Genomic DNA, 16688 nt, shown 5'->3' with positions numbered 1-16688 from the left:
GACTTTTCTACTACTTATAAAGAAAAATGTTCCTAGACTGGAGCAGCGTTGCTTTTCTTAATAATGATACATTAAGATCATTATTATTGTATCTTTCTTACAAGACAGAATACTGTTTTCTCAATTCCAAAATATTCAGAACTTGTCAGAACTGTGTGTATAAAAATGTATTTTAAAAATCTATAGATCTATTTTTTTTTTTAAATTCTGTTTTCAAAACTGAAAGCATAATTCTGAGTTTAAATACTTTGGCCAAGTAGCAATGTTGTTTCTACACAGAATGTCTCTCTTGTTTCAAGAGTAAAAATGCAGTGTCTCTCTGTCTGGTCCTGTGCAACATGAAGCCTACTACTGGCCAGCACATAATTTTAGAATTTTAGGTGCCTATACTTGTAGCCCTGATGCAGCTGCTATGGATGTGTTTAATCTTTTCATAAGCTCATGCACATAAAAAAAATAAGAAGTCAGAAAACTGGATGCTATAAAACAACACTGAAAGAAGCACTCATGTTTTTAGTTTCTTAAACCATATCTTGATAAAATATTTAGTAAGGTGAACTGTGTCATGGGCAAATGCTGTGTGGGCATCTTGTTTTAATTCTGGTCTGCACTCACTAGCTCTGCAGGCTTGCATTTGATCTCTGAGCCAAGATAAAGCTCACAATGAAAACCAAACAGGGCAAATAAACAGAAATGCCTGCCTTGGTAAAGGGTGTCAAACAGAAGTATTCCACTAGGTCCTCAGTGTGTGCCACCAGGCACTGTTATTCTCACAGCCATGGTTCTGAGACAGCGTCCTTAGGCAGGAGTGACGAATTGTGGTAGCGGAGGAGACGTGGCTGCTGAACTCCAGGGAAAGTTGAGAGAGGCGGCTGCGGGGGCTCGGGAGAGGCACGGCTGCCCAGGGCACCACTGCCACTGCTGTGCTGCAAGTGTAGCTTCATTTGTAGTTTGGTTTAGGTTACCATGGCAGGCAAGGACGGACATAAAACAAATGGATTTTCATTACCTGTTCCCAAGTGCAACTTTTACGTGCCTTACCCATCTGAGTCTTGGGGTTTTATGTGCCGCTTCTGTAAAAATGTTTTTCTTAATTAATAATCCCTAAGAAACTGGTCATTATCAGTGCTTATGAGTACTTTGAAACTTAGGTACATCAGAGAATTATTTCCTCAAAGAGATGAGAGTTTGGGAGATGTTGCTTTTTTAATAGTTTCCAACTCTGTTTGTTAGAGCTAGAGTTGGACACCACTAGAACATTTGTTCAGGATAATCTGTGGCCTCAGACTGCTTTCCATCACTGAGGAAACATGAGAGACTAAGTTCTGCGAACTCTAACCTTCCCCTTGTCTCCCTGTCTGAAAGGATGAGGGAACACATTTCAGAGTACAGTCGTTTAAATATTTAGTAGTGACTTTACTGCTTACTGCTCTTCATTTCAAAGGGGTTAGCCCCAGAAATAAGCACAGCTGCTGCATACTTCAGGAGTAAGTGTTTTCAGGATGGCGTCTTAACACAGCATTTGTACAGGACTTGTATGGTATTAACAATTTTAGGTCCTGAACCTGCAAACACTTATGTGTTTCAGTGACTTTACTCTTGAGAACAGTCTAGCAGTACTCACATGAGTGTGATTATAGACACCAGTAAGTGCTCACAAGATCCTGGCATTAGTTTTCAAAGGGATTGTAAACTCTGTGGACCATTGCAGAAATATATATGCTGCAGTGACCTGCGAAATTATCACATATATATTTAACTATATGAAGTAAATGATGCATTCCTTGTACTCAGTTCTGTGAATGCTTAAAAGAGTAGATTTACTCATGCAAGTAAACCAAAGCAAATGTAATAAATGATACAGGATTGCTTACAACAGTAAAGCTGGACATATGTTTATGTGTTTGTAGGTCTGTCCTGCACACTTTACTGTTAAAAGATGTAATTTTATTCCATGTGTGGATTCACAAATGCAGTGCTCTGGATTCAAATACCATAAGAAAAATAAACAGATGAGTTTGCAGGGTGAAATAGAATCAACCAAAAATCTCTGCTGAAAAGGTGTCTGGTAACTGCAGTGAAGGTGATCACTAGAAAAATTAGGAATTTTGATTTTGTTTTTGATTTTTAAAAAATGAATGCGTATAAAATGTTTAAACATTAAATTATCTCACTGGACCAAAAATGGTCCAATGACATTATTAGTTCCTGCTTTTTTTTCTTCCCTGACTTCTGTTGGATTCGGGTGAATCCCACAGAATGTTACTTAAAAATGGTAATATGTTGTGTAGTTATGATTTCAATAGGAAATAATCAGCATTTCATGTTTCTGAGCCCTTAAAGATAAGAAAAATCAAGAAAAGGCAGTATCCCTGTGTTATTTAGTATATAAGCCAGATAATATAGAAGGCAACAAAACAAAGAGATCTTTAAGGTTTTTCTCTAATAGAAGTAACAGACACAATTCCATTGAAGCAGCTTAAATATTTCCATTGTGCTTTAAAAAGCGTTCTTGTGAGTTTGTCCCATTTGCTAGAGGACACAGAATGGATATACTGTGTCTGTTCAGCTGCAAACTAGGCTTTTGCTTTGCAGAGCCACCTGAACTTAAAATACCAATGTCTGAGAACTGAGTAATTCATTCTACTGTTTAAGAAAGTTGTGCTAACATATTAAGCATTTAAATATCAGGAATGGTTTTTTGAGCTATTATTAGAGAGTTACATGGGGACTGCTATTATGCTTTGTAGTTGCTATGGAAACTTTTTAATACCAGCAGTTTGGGAACAAGAAATTGGAAGTAATTTTTGCATTCCTAAATCCAGTTTCCTAATAATAAAAGAGACATATGTGGATTATCAGATTGTTACCAAAGCTTTCCACAAGATCTTAAGTTTATTAATCTACAGAAGCAGTAGAAAAAAATTATACTAATAAACTTTTACAAAGAAACAGGAAGAAATAATGATAACTATTTTTTCATCTTTTGGAAACTAATAAATTCAAACACCAGGATTTTAATATATTCTCACAAAAATGCATAGCTGATCAAAAAGTGGGTTTTGTAGAAACACCAAACAGCTTCTAAATTATTTTAATAAAAAGGTGAGATAATTATGACTAAAACCCACTAATTATTATGTGAAACATATATGCTTTTAAAGTATTTAATTTATCTTCTTTGTTCACTTCATGTAATCTTGTTGCAATAAAAAACATTTATTAATATGATGAAGATTTTATACTCATTTGGCAGCCTGATGACAGGGGTCTTTTATCTGTGGATTTCATGTGATAACATACCTAGAAAGATTGAAAAATGCTAAAACAGTTTTGAGAACAAAAATACTTGAGCTGGCTAATATTTTTTAGCATTAGGAGGTAAACTAAACCCACTGCAAAGTAATAATGGTTTTAATTTGTTTGAGAAATTGTTTTAAAAGTGGTGTTTTCCTGTAGAGTATTTAATTGATTCTTATGCATTAATGTTTTTGTTGTCAATTTCTAGTGATAAGATATTAGGAAACAAGATTTGAAGGGAGGCTTTTTTTAATTTAAATTTGAAAAATTGTCTCCCAATGTAAATTTATTACTAAAATTGTTCTTTTTTTGTTTATCCAGTTTCGTAAATGTTTGATTTATTCCTGGTAAAGTAACTTAATTTTGGCACACAAAGTCTAACTACTTAAAAAAATTTTATGGCATTGCTACTCCTCTCTTTGAAATTAATGGCTTTCTTAAGAATGATAATTGGAATTTTTAAAAAGTGACATCAGAAATAAAACGTTGACAAATGTAACCTGCATAGGTACTGAAAATTTTCTTAGCATATTTAATTTTAATAATATACTTTTGTTTCAAGCTAGTTTAAATGTCACCTGGAGGCTTTGTGTTTGAGGAGGCACCTAATATTTTATGAAATTAATGTTCAAAGTTGCCATAGCATAAAAATTTGAATTTAAATATTGATTAGATCTCTTCATTTTGCTTTCCTGCTTGTGAACTTGTCAATTGATTTCCACAGGGATACGAAAAATAGGTTTTAGACAGAGATAATCCACTATAATCCCAAAACAGAAATCAGAGGACAAAATGGTCACAGCAATAAATTATTCTTTTAAACATTCTTGTTACCTTGATTCCTCCAAAATTTTCCAAATCCCCTGCTTAAGGTCACAGGAAATATGAACCTCAACAAGAACTTAAAATAAGGAGGTTGATAATACATTTTTAAAAATTATCGGTTATTTAAAATAACATTATTTAATTATATTAATTACCATTTATTCTTTTAAATTGCTAGTCATATTTATAGTAATGACATTTTTTACTCTATCTCCATTGCATGGAAATTCTGTTTTCATTGATTAGATAAAGCTTTACAACATTGCATAAAGTTCAAAGTTGGCTCCAGTCATTTCACATCAATCTATACAAAAACATGTGTTCTCATAGACAGGTGGGCACAGACCAACTTCTGTGAATGGAGTCCTGCACTTGGAATTTTAAGGTGGGGCAGACTGACCTTCGTGAATGTTTTTTTGTGATTTTCCCCATCCTCGTTACTTCTGTTAGTCTAGAGTTAGAAAAGTTAATCTTTATGCATCATGCATATTCTGTCTTCCATGGATATATGATGACCGACGTTTGTTTGTAAAATAAACTGTTTTGCACCAACTACCATCTATTTAAGGAAGTCAATATTGTACACACATCATGCTCTAATATGACCACAGAGATGCAAATGACATTTTAGGAAAGAAGAGTAAAGATTTAGGAACAGGAAGTTGGTATAGTAAATACAGGCATTTTTGCAGTTGCCTTAAATATGCACATTAGTGATGATGGTAGGACTCATGTTTAAAGGGTTTGCAATATAATTTCTTGCTAGTAATCAATATATTTGGTAGAGGGAATTTGTAATTTTTGACATTATATAGATACTTTATGGACTAATAATAATTTGCAGTTGCAATTGCAACTATCATCCAGAAAAATTCCTGTTTAATTAGAGCATAAGTTACAAGTAGAAATTTCTGTTCAATAATATTACTTCAAGAAATTAGGATATAGTACAGTAAGAACATTTCACTGTACACTAATTTAAGACACGTAGTGAATCATGCAGCACACAAAATCTGGAATTTGAATTTTGCAAGTGTTTTAAATTTAGCTTTATTTCAGTGTAATTATTCAAATACTGTTAAAGCACACACCAAACTGGCTATGACACAAAATATTTTGTTAGAGAATGTGTGAATTGTAAGGATTCTGGCTGAAAGGAGGATTCAAAATCAATATGTTCTTGGAAGGGAGGTAAATTTGAGCCAAGCTGACCTCTCTTTGCAGCTAATGTACAAGCTAGGAATTATTAGTGTTCACTCAGTGAAAAGTTTTAATGCAAGCTGAAAATACTTATTTTAGAGCAAACATGGAAAATTGAAGGACTAGCCTTACCTATTTGATTAAATGCAAAAATGAGACTGCACGTAGGATTTTGTTGTGCTGTGATAGAACTTATTTTACCAGTCACTTTCATAACCTTTAAACAGCCTTAAATAGTACATATGAAAAACACATTCATAACAGATTCCCCATAGGGAATTTTCTTTGGTTTAAGAAAATTTTATTAAAGATTGGCATTGCAAATAACATTTTTCATAACTATATGTAGACCTGTTAAAATTTTTATTAAAACTGGAGTTTGGCCTGTTCTTTTTCATCATTCTATCAGATATTAAACTCCAGCAGCAGCTGTAGGAAATGGAGAAAGGGATTTTCAAAGGGATTTGAGTCTCCCTGTCTCCGTGCCTTTAGTGATCATATTATCATAACTATCACACATAACAAAGCTCTAAATCTGTAATTCAGATAAAGTAGTCAGGACTTTGAAATACAAAAATCCAAACATATGCTGTAACATTTTTTTTGCAATGCTGGTTCCTTTAACATGGATTTTGTAAACTTGGGGAGGTATCCAACAGATTTTGTATACAACACATGCTAAACAGCATTATTACTTAAATGTTTGATGGAGATTTAATTAAAGGTATGTTCCATTATACCTACAGTAGTTCCACTAAGAATATACCAGATACTGTTCTGCCAGATGTTGAGCAAACCACTAAAGGTTAATAAGAAATGATGTTAGGAGCTTTTTTTTGGTCTGAATTATGTAAGCTAAACTGCTGAGGAGGCAATGCCCATCTTTTCATCAGTGTGAGTCCTGTTTCATGAGGGGACAGCTGAGCATAATGCTGTATTGAAATGGTAAGTGTGAACACAATTCTCTGATGAACTTATAAAGCTAAAGATGCAATGTAATAAAAGATGAGGAGGCTAATCTGTAAAGAAAAAGCAATGCAGTGTGAAAGAAATGGTTTCTGACGTATTTTAAATATGTTTCTAAAGTTATTTACATTGGGAAGATGGTTTTGGTATGAAGTGCCTAGGGAAAACTGGAGATGTATTGTGAAAAGTTAGGAAAACTCTAAACCTCGGTATCAAACTGGCTTGTAAATGAGCAGTTGCATATATATTTATTGTAACACTGCCTTCTGCTGGTCACACCTCATTTATGATGTAAGTGAAAATGCTCGATAATAATGAGATGTGTTTATCTCGAATTAGTCTCAATATGAAATATTTGGTGCTTAGGAAACAATTATTTGGAGATAATGTGTATCTATCAACAATGCATCAATGATAAAACCATTGCATCTGCACTATACGCTTAAAATTTTTAATTTGATATTTTCTTGACCTCAGTTGAGTGAAAACTTTTCATGTATAGCATACCTGGGAGTTATCAAATCCTTACACTTTGTTGCTAAATTGATTCCTAGTTTTGCTTATTTCCATAGAGTTAGAATTTCTGCTTGTTTCTGGTTTTTCATCTGGTGGGCTTCGGATGTCAGAGAGCCTACACCAAACAAGACATCTGCTGAAAAATTTCTGTTTCATAACAGAATGTCTGTATGTAACAGAAGTTAGGAGACTGTTAGATCTGTGTGTTTATGTACACATTTTACTGACTGTTTTCATAAGCTGCACTTTTTGTTACTAAGTACTTTATTATACCTCATCTGGTCATTCAAAATACACACATATATTATGATAATTACTCCTTAGAGGAAAAATACAAGATTTTGAACATGGTTTCTGTTTTACTTTCTAGCATGTTAAACATATGTTCTTCTATAGAATCCAACAAGCTGCTGTAAGAAGCCTTTTCTGTTTCCTTAAGCATGCATATATGGTGAAAAGTTTAATGTGGACTTATATATATTTGACTGCATGTCTGTCAAAATTAAGGAAAATATTAATCACGGTATTGTATCTTCATCATAATAGGTTTAAAAGGTATGAAATTATACTCTATTTCTGTCTGACATAAAACTCCAAAATTAAAAATCAAATATTTGGTAGGAGTTAACTCCAGTTGCACAGAATCTAATGGTTAAACCACACATTTACTTAGTGAAAACATTGGCATGCATGTCTGGCTGCCTCCAGTAAAATTAATGACTAGATTGTGCAGTGTGGGAAAATTTTTATTTTACTTTGGTTTTCCTCAAGAACTGAAATCCTGCTTCAGTTGCCTGAGGCTACATTTTTAAGCACCTTTATTACAGCACAGATAAAAACCCAGCTATCTGACAAAATGCATTCTGTTTTATTACAAAGGATTACTTCAAAAAGCACAATTCTGTTCATTCTGGGAATAATTTAAACACCAAGAATCCCTATTGTATGGCAAATAAAATGTAATTATCCATAATGCATACTAAAATTGCATTTTAATGGACAAGACCTATCAGAAGATATGCAGATTGAGAAATTTCCATTTTTAAGTTCCTTCCAAGAATTTGTGGGCCTTGCCCGACTGCCCGAGGAGGATTGTACCCTGACTCCATGGGATATCTGTCTGAGCAGCAACTGCAGATTCCAGCCCTGAAATCCTCAGAGGATCCCTGTGGTCCCATCTGACCCTGGTAGTCTATGAACCTTAAGGTTTTAATAATCAAAGACCAGCCTAACCCCATGTGTGCATGTTTTTAAATTCCAAATCTCATCTTAGATGTAACAGTAATTAAAAAGTCACTTGCAAAGTGATAATGGAGTCAGACTTGCAAGAGAAGATATAACATAATGCATAAGAAAGTATCCATGGCTGTGCTAGGAAAGACTAGGTGCTGTTAAGATGTAAAAGGGGGAAGAAAAAATATCTGTAAGGTTTTAATCTTGGTGGCAGAAAAATAAAGTTTTAATGGTCACACAGCCCATCAGGAGCAATTTTGCATTAAAGGAGTTGCTGTTACCTTGTTATAGATGACATTTAAACTGAATTGTTTTTCCAGATTTACAGATTTTCAAGGAGATTCCTCATTCCTTTATATTTTTGTGTATTTCTCATTTGCAAGCATTTGTCTTTGTGATTTGTTCACTCGCATGTGTGGGCTCATTTGTGTGTGTACACAGCATACATGAGAATGAAAATCCCAGAGCGAGTTTGTGTTTGGGTGGTCACAGCAGCACATCAACATGTTTAAACCTGAGTGTTAAAGAGTATGTATCCAGAGAGATAATATGTGATAGTGGGCAGCATAATTCACTCTCATTTCCCTGTGTTAGAATGACTGCATAATTCATGAATGTCAGAACAAAGTCAAGCCAGGCTCGAGTCGCACGTGGACATCCCTAATGAATGTGCATACTACCTACTGCCCATCAGATAATACCTAAATAATAGATATTTCATGTGGGCGTTCCCTTCTCCTCCTCCATTTTAGTTGTCAAATTAGTTTTTCAATATTAGGCTTATAAAAGCTTTTCTTGCATTGCTCATGAGAAAGTGTGTGGGGACTCCTTAGTCTCGCTCAGGTCCCTATGTATGTTAAGGCAGCCGAGTGTATTTGGCACTCTACTTTTAGGTTTTCAGCAGTATCTTATGCACATCCCTATTTTTCCTTCAGTCTTGTGTCTGTTGGCTCAAACTTTTATGCTTTACCTACACATAATCTTATGCATGGTCCCTTTTCTTTTGGTGGTGTTTTGTTTTGTTTGTACCATATGTATTATTGTGCAACCTGTAATGAGCTATTTAGAAGTTCACTTACTGTATACAAACAAGTAGGAAAACAGCAATTGTTTATTCCTAAAATAGCAGCCTTATAAAGCCTTATAAGCCTGTTGTAAATGGCAGCCTTAATAATTAGGGTCCAAACAAGTAGATAATTGAGTGTGATCATCTATGTAATGAAACATATTTCAAAGGTTTAGAAATAGGAGTTAAATTTTATTAAATACATATATAGTACTTCAAATACCAAAGTACTGTAAGCAAACCAGCAATGGTATTTTGCTTTCCTTAACACATAAACATAAAAGCAATTTTCACTCCAATTTTTTTGTTCATTCTGTCTGGAATTCGGAAAGAATAAAGTAAATGCAAAATTGTTAAGTATTTTTCTTTCTCCTTAATTTTATTGACCTTATTTACTAAATGAAATATTATGTTGTTTATAGCACAGAAGTGTTATAATGTGGATAAAATCCTCCCAGTTGTAATATGGATTGCAGATTATACATGAAAACATGTGGATTATGATGATTAAATATGTATAAAATCAGAATAATCCATTCATATGTTTGTAAGGGCCCAGAGTCCTCCAGAGAGAGTCACAAATCCACTTGATGCTCTTGAGTGCTGGATCTTTTTTCCTCCCTGATTTTATCTAAAATATGTGTAAAAATTCAAAAGTCAAAGGGATCCCTGTTGGTTACAGCTAAGTAGTCTCAAACAAGTATATTTATCCTTCCTAGACTTGGTAAAGTCCTGTGCTTACATGTGTGGAGTAGTTTTGGTTTTGGGTTTTTGTTTTGGTTTGGTTTCTTGGGGGGAAGGTTTTCTTTTTGAGAATTCTCATTTCAGTAAGCAGCACCTGTCTTTAACTTTGAAGTAGGTAATTTCTGAGTAAAATCTCACACGCTTAGGGACATTCTCATGTGTCTGTACACAATGAGAAGAGGTTCTGCATATTTTGGGAGAAATCCATGAACTGTTTCATTATATTTTAAATAAAACAGCTTCTTTTAAGCCTTCCAACTACCTATTTTGTCCAGATATTCAGAAAGATGTAATATGAAGAGATAGGTAAAATAATTAAACCAATCACATGAAATACCAATCTAATTTGTTTGCATGCTTTTATTATTTTGTTTTTCTACTATAATTTCAAATTAGTAATCCAGAAATATATGTTATGCAATCTCAGGAGAAAAACAAAAAGGTGCCTAGAAATGTGTGTCATGTATGTGCCTATGTGCAATAATGCATGTAGTGTAGGGAGAACCATCCCCCATTATGGCCAGGTGTGACTCTTACCCTTTTTGCACCAGTTTTACACCTATATGATCCCTTTGATTGTTTCATACATTCCACTCACCTCTTCTAGCTTTCACAGGACCTGAGTGAGCTACAGAATAAACATCCTGCTGTGTGATTACTGTATTCCATAAGATTTTTTTAAAAAATCTCTTTAAAAGCATAAAACGTTTCCAGCATATTTCCTCTGCGTTGGTAAGAATCAAACAATTGGATTCCTTTCTTAACTAAAAGGAGTAGAATAAGTGTAATTTTTCAAGATAGCCACTGCTGTAAATCCTGTAAGCAATATTATTGTGATCATTTTGGGGGCACCAGACAGGTATTTAACAATTTGGTTCAGGTTGCCTAGGACAACAAAAATGTTACTATGCTGCATCTCAAAGCTTCTGAGAGGATGAAATAAGTTGTGACATACCAGTGAAGATTAAATTTGTAACAGATAGAACACCTTTGAAGTACCAGCTTATGATTTCACAGTGGCATTAGGAGACTTACTGCAGTATTTAAGCAGTTAGAAAGAATGCTGGTTATTAGTGTTTCAATTTTGTAAAATAGGATTTTAATGTCTTTTAAATAGCCATGACAGCAGTTTGTATTATCCAAGCGCAACATTTTTATTGCTGTGTATTACTTTTGGAGAAGAGTTTTTCACACTCCCATGTATAAAATCAAGGCACTTAAGCAGGTGAATACTTTTTGTCTGTTGTTCACTTTCAGCATTAAATAATACAGCCTTTTTCTTGTTTTTGTTGTTTTCCTTCTACTCTCTTTTCCTAGTTAGTGGCTTAGACAGGGGAAAGAACAGAAACATTCAGTGTTTGTCTCAGATAACACTGGAAGATCGGGTGTCCAAAAATATTCTAGGCTTGCACAATTTTACATATGGTAAATTACTTTAAAAAAATAATAGCACAATTTCGGATGTCAGATATGCCTTTATCATATGGCTTTATGACATGACATTACCAGGACATAAAGCTACTATGCTTTATGTCCGAATTGGGTCACATCAAAATTTCCTGTCATATCAAGTAACAGAAATAGAAACTTGTTCCTAAAAATAATGTCTAGAAATCTTCAAGTATTCATCAAACCATTTGAGGGGAAGCAGGCATGAGCCTCTTTCTCTGCAGTAATCTCTTAAGGATCACTAGGCTCCATATTACAATTTCCAGTGTTACTAATTTGTGAAAGTTACTTTAAAATATTAATCTCTGCATTGGCGGGATTTTTAAATGAGCCTCCAGACTTCAATGGGTTAATTTTCAATGAGGGTCGGGTTTTATATGTTTATGTTTTCTTAGCCTTGGTCAGGAGAAGTGGCTTTGCTTGCCCTTGTGCTGTGCCAAAGTGATAGGGTTTCATTCGTTTGAAAACCTAGCACATCCCAAGAGGTTACCTTGGTGTAGATTTCTTTCTTTCTGTATTAAATCGCTCATTGTCGCAAAGTGACTGGTGCTGCTGGGCTTTGAAAAGAACTTCTAAGAGGTTAAAAAAAAAGCTTCTGTATAGAAGGATTTTGCAGTTCTGCAGACAGAATACAGTTTGCAGCTGTTTGACTTGAGACAGCGATATGCATCTGATTGTATACAGTATACTAGGAGCCATGGATGCAGCTGGAATAGAGGTTATAAATTTTAAAAGCAATGCAGATTTTGGCCATTAATTGGCTGCTAATAAAAGCAAACTCAATGGGTTCTAACTGTGGGAGCCTGTAGCTCTGTATCTGATATCAGGAATTCATACACATTACACAGTTTTAGTGATTCAGACCACGACTAATTGAAATATGAGGCATACTGATCAAATTTAGCATTACTAGCATGCACTCTGGTTTGGGACTGTATGGCGACAAGGTAGCATTTATTACTTATTCTCCATAACACTGCCTGATTGAAATATCTAGCTATGTTGTCAGCAGAGGCCCAGCTGGGCTTTAGTACAGCTAATTAAGTCATTAAAAGAGAGGTCAAGCAATCTAACTCTTGCATACTAAACTACGTAAAAGTCTTTATTATTTTTTTTAATAAGTCAAGATTTGAATTTTTAAAGAAGTTTGTTTTAATAATAAATGCATTTGCTGACTGCTTTGTCTAGAGCTTGATTAAAATATGCATTTGTTAGCAACAAAGTGAAAACTTCTTGAGGAGTAATTTAATAAAAAAACCTAGCAGAACTAAATCTTGTGCAATTTTTTTAAGTGTCTGAAAACTAAGCCTAATTCAGGATGATAACAGAAACATGACTGTCCTTGTGCCAGCAGACAGAACCTGGCTCTCCACTGCAGAAGGCAACAAGGCACAATTTGTGCAGAAGCCACATGTGTTTCCTAATGGAATATCTGTTCATTGGCACATTGTGAGGAAGAAACACACTTAAGGGGACAGGTTCCATGAAAGCTAAGTACAGAAGGATGTTGGATGACTATTGTTACCTATTTTGTGAATTTAGATGCAAGGGAGTGCAAGGTGAAGTGAAGCAGCAACAATTTATTCTTGGAATTTGAGGAGCAAGTCTATGGGTTGCCTGAATTTGGAAGAGTAAAGCAGGGAAAGGATAACAGTGCCAGTGGTTGGTGTCAGAGATGCTGTGAGATCCTACTCTGTGGAATTTATCCTTCATAGCTTGCATCAATGACCTTGCATGTTTGTATCAGTGCAACACTTTGGCACGGGCGTCTCAAATATAACAATGACAAAAGTATTCCAGAGCTGCAAATGGCAGCCTTGTTGATTCTGGGATTCAGTGAAAGGCCTGTGAGGCACTCGGCTATTTCCTTGGTACATTTAGTATGTTTTGGTTTAGAAATACAAATTCTGGTCTCCCATGTCTTTCCTTCTATATGTTATGTTACAGTGACTGGGAAGAGACATCAGTAAGTTAGCTTGATTATGCATCCAGGGCAAATACCTGAGAAACAACACCAGGAAATGAGAAATTGTTGGGTTTATTTTATATTTTTTTCCAGGTTATATATCTTTTTTACAGCTAAAAGAAGCAAGTCTTAAACCCCCAAATCTCTGATATTAATCATGTGGTTCCTCTGAGGCCAGACTTTACTGCTGTGAAGTGGGAAAGTGCAACTCAGCAAGGCATATATTTCTAATGGTAGCACATATTTGTATTGATAGGCTGCATGTTTCCAGTGTTGCAGCAAATGAATCTCACCCCTCTTCTGTTTCTTTCTTTGTTTCAAACTTTGAAATTTGTTACTCTCAATCACTGAGTAAACCATGCAAATTGTAGTGTCTAGTTTAGAAACATGGTGCTTTTAAAAATAAAAATCATGACATAAAAGGTGGTTAAGAATTTGGAATATAGGCAAAAGGAAGCAAAGGTATTGAAGGGAAGTTAATAAATAATCCCAGAGGTTAGTTGTATAATATGTTTTTCTCTCTTCTTTAAATGATGTAGTATTTTTAAGAGAAAAGTATCTTTATAGAGTAAGAAGTGGGTTATGATAGTAAATGTTCTATTCCCTATATGTTTAAAATATGACACAAATCAATGTTATCTGCTCTTCCTTATGGTACAACTGCTGATTTACTGTGGATATTTTCCTGATTAGGTCTGTTTTATTCCTTACAACAAACATGATATATTTGCACCTCAGTTAACTTACCAGGAGGTACAATGGTAGGAGCAGAAAGGATGCTTTCTGAGCAGTTTAATGAACATCAGAAGATGCAGTATAAGTAACTCTACAGAAGTAGAGAGCTCTATGTGGTGTTGCCTTGTGAATTGTGAATTCATATTTTCTTATCTGAATATGGGAGTTGCTTCCTGCCAGAATTATTAGAGCACTTTACATTTTCTATTAAATCTTTGGAGAGATTTAGAAAATTATAAGCTATTAAATCATTATGATTACTGTAGGCAATGGATCTAAAATATATTGGATTTAAAAAGTATTTTCTTCATTACAATGGTGAGAGAGAAATTTTCAGAATAAAAAAAGCTATCTACTTAAAAAAAAAAGAACTTTTCTGAATGTTTTAGCTTTTGCATGTTCCCCTCATAGTGTTTCAGAACTTTGCTCTTTTTCATTGCTCTAGTTTCTCAAACTAAAGATGAGACCCAGATGCAAAAATACAAATGCTTTTATATATATATATATATATATATAATGATGTGCCTATTAAATATGAACTCCAAAATAAGGTGTGTGATTTTTTTTTAATCTGTTATTTTTCCCCCTCTTAAAATTAGTAAAGTATTGGAATAGGCACACATTTATTTTTATTTTGAGATCTTGAGCAGGTTGGAGCAGACAATAAAATTTTGCATACTGATATAAAAGAAAATTGCTTACATCAGTAAAGAGACATAGTTCATCATAACCTCAGTTAAGAGAATGTAATGGTAAAAGTGATGATATGTGTCTGACTGGTCCAGCAAAATGGACTGGAGCAGTAGCAGTGCGTCACAAGAATGACTCAATAAATGCTCTCTCTAGAACATCTACCTTACCTCAGGGTCTGTGTCTGATGATGGCCCTAAGTGTGTGCCAAGGAAAGAGCAAGAGCAGAACTAGTGTCCATTATAGCACTTTGTTTTAATGTCCTCTTGGCCTCTGATCATTTTAGAAGTTATCCAGAGCTTGTTACAGATTGTCTATCTAATGTTTCCTACTGGATTTTCCTTCCAAATACTTATTCCATCTTCCCTGGTCTCTCTCTCTCTGACAGCTATTTACTCTGAGCTGGTGGGAGACACAAAGTCAAAGTAAAGAAACACGAGCATACGGAAGCAAATTTAAGTGTGAATGAAGCCTAGCTGTAAGTATTACCCTGAGCTAGAATACTGTATATTCTTCATTGTCAGTGAGAACAGCAAGGTATAAATATAATGCATTGGGCTGTAATTATTGTTCTGATATTCCTGACACAATTGGTATCAGGGAAACTTACAATCTGTTCTAATGGAAGAAACTAGCACTGTTTTTACAAAGAAAATTGTGAAGTGTTCTCATAATCATTTGCTGTCTCGGCACTTTCTCCTAGAACCCGTCCTCCAAACCTGTTGAGATGTTTCCATGAGTATTATGCATATGGGTGTGCATCACGGCACTCTGTGTTGACTGTAATTAATAATTCATATTATGTGATCATATTCCACTGTTCTTCTAAGTGCAGAACAAAGCCATACACAGGATGAATCCCACAGCTGAAATCAAAGACAAAACCTCTATAAGCTTCAACACGGATTTCATATCATATCTCAGTACGATTGTTTGCATTGTAAAGATAACTTCAACAGCATTTTCTCCCCTTGAAGTTTGTGTGATACCTGGAGATACAGTTTCCTCAATGAGAATTATTTATTTTTTATTAGAGTTTTCAAAGTAATTTTTAGGTTATTTTTTACCATAGAAAAGAAAATTATTTGAGTAGCATTAGGCTAGTACATTTAGGCTAGATGGGAATATGCTGAGGTCTTTGTATTAGGGTTGTGTGTCTGCCTCTATTTATCTATGAGACAGAGAAAAGCTCAGAGACGGTTTTGTGGTTCCAGCAGAGGTGGGGTTCATGTAATAGAGTTGTGAGTAGAGTAGGATGATGTGCAGTGTTATACCTCTGTATGACTTCTGGGTGAATATACAGGAGTTTATTTACCTATTCCTTTTCTTCCCTCAAAAAGTACCATAGACACTCTATAGCAAAAGTACGGTGGGGCGACAGAGTGAAACACATATGTACTATGACAATGACCGTGCTCAGAAACCTTAAATCTCTCCTTCATGTGGGTAATGCAGCTCTTAAACAAGATGTAACATTCCTAATTTCCAAAATTATGCATATCTCAGTTTTCTGTTTTCTCACTGAGACTTGATAAGTATCAAGTTTTTCACAGCTTAATGTCTCTTGGTCAAGATAATAGATACAGGGTTAGATTTAGTCTTGTCCAATAAAGATGTTTTTTACAATAATATATCTCTCTTCTTGTTTCCTTTTGTCTTATACTTCAGTTCCCATGTATCATTATTAGTGGAAATAAAGAGTAAGATAATGAAAAATAACTTCATCAGTTAATCATAGTAGTTAACACATCTGGAGCTCATCATCAGTGCTTTTAGGCTACCAAGAAATGGCTAACCAGTGGAGAAGAGCTCCAGCCACAAATTTCATGGTCTCTCTCAGCAGTGTTGGTTCAACAGTGATGAAAAAATGCAGTATTTTAAACAAGCTATGCTGTTTTTCTTGAGACACTAGTCTAACTGACTAGTGCTACTAGAACAGGTAGAGTGATGCTAAGAAGTGCTTGAAACAGCAAATCTGTAACTTTAAAATCCTAAATT

General features: G+C 34.7%; 1 long non-coding RNA gene across 1 annotated transcript in view; it reads left to right on the top strand.

The window, feature by feature from the left end:
• Positions 1–15170, top strand: part of LOC137473368 (uncharacterized) — a 30718-nt gene extending 15548 nt beyond the window's left edge. Inside the window, exon 3 of the long non-coding RNA XR_010998730.1 lies at positions 15079–15170. This is a non-coding gene — a long non-coding RNA (uncharacterized lncRNA). The remainder of the gene's footprint in view (positions 1–15078) is intronic.
• Positions 15171–16688: the final 1518 nt, after the last annotated feature.

Source organism: Anomalospiza imberbis, chromosome 4, assembly GCF_031753505.1.
Source record: "Anomalospiza imberbis isolate Cuckoo-Finch-1a 21T00152 chromosome 4, ASM3175350v1, whole genome shotgun sequence".
Lineage (NCBI taxonomy): Eukaryota > Metazoa > Chordata > Aves > Passeriformes > Viduidae > Anomalospiza > Anomalospiza imberbis.
The sequence above is the reverse complement of the archived record's forward strand: the minus strand, read 5'-3'. Positions and strand labels throughout refer to the sequence as shown.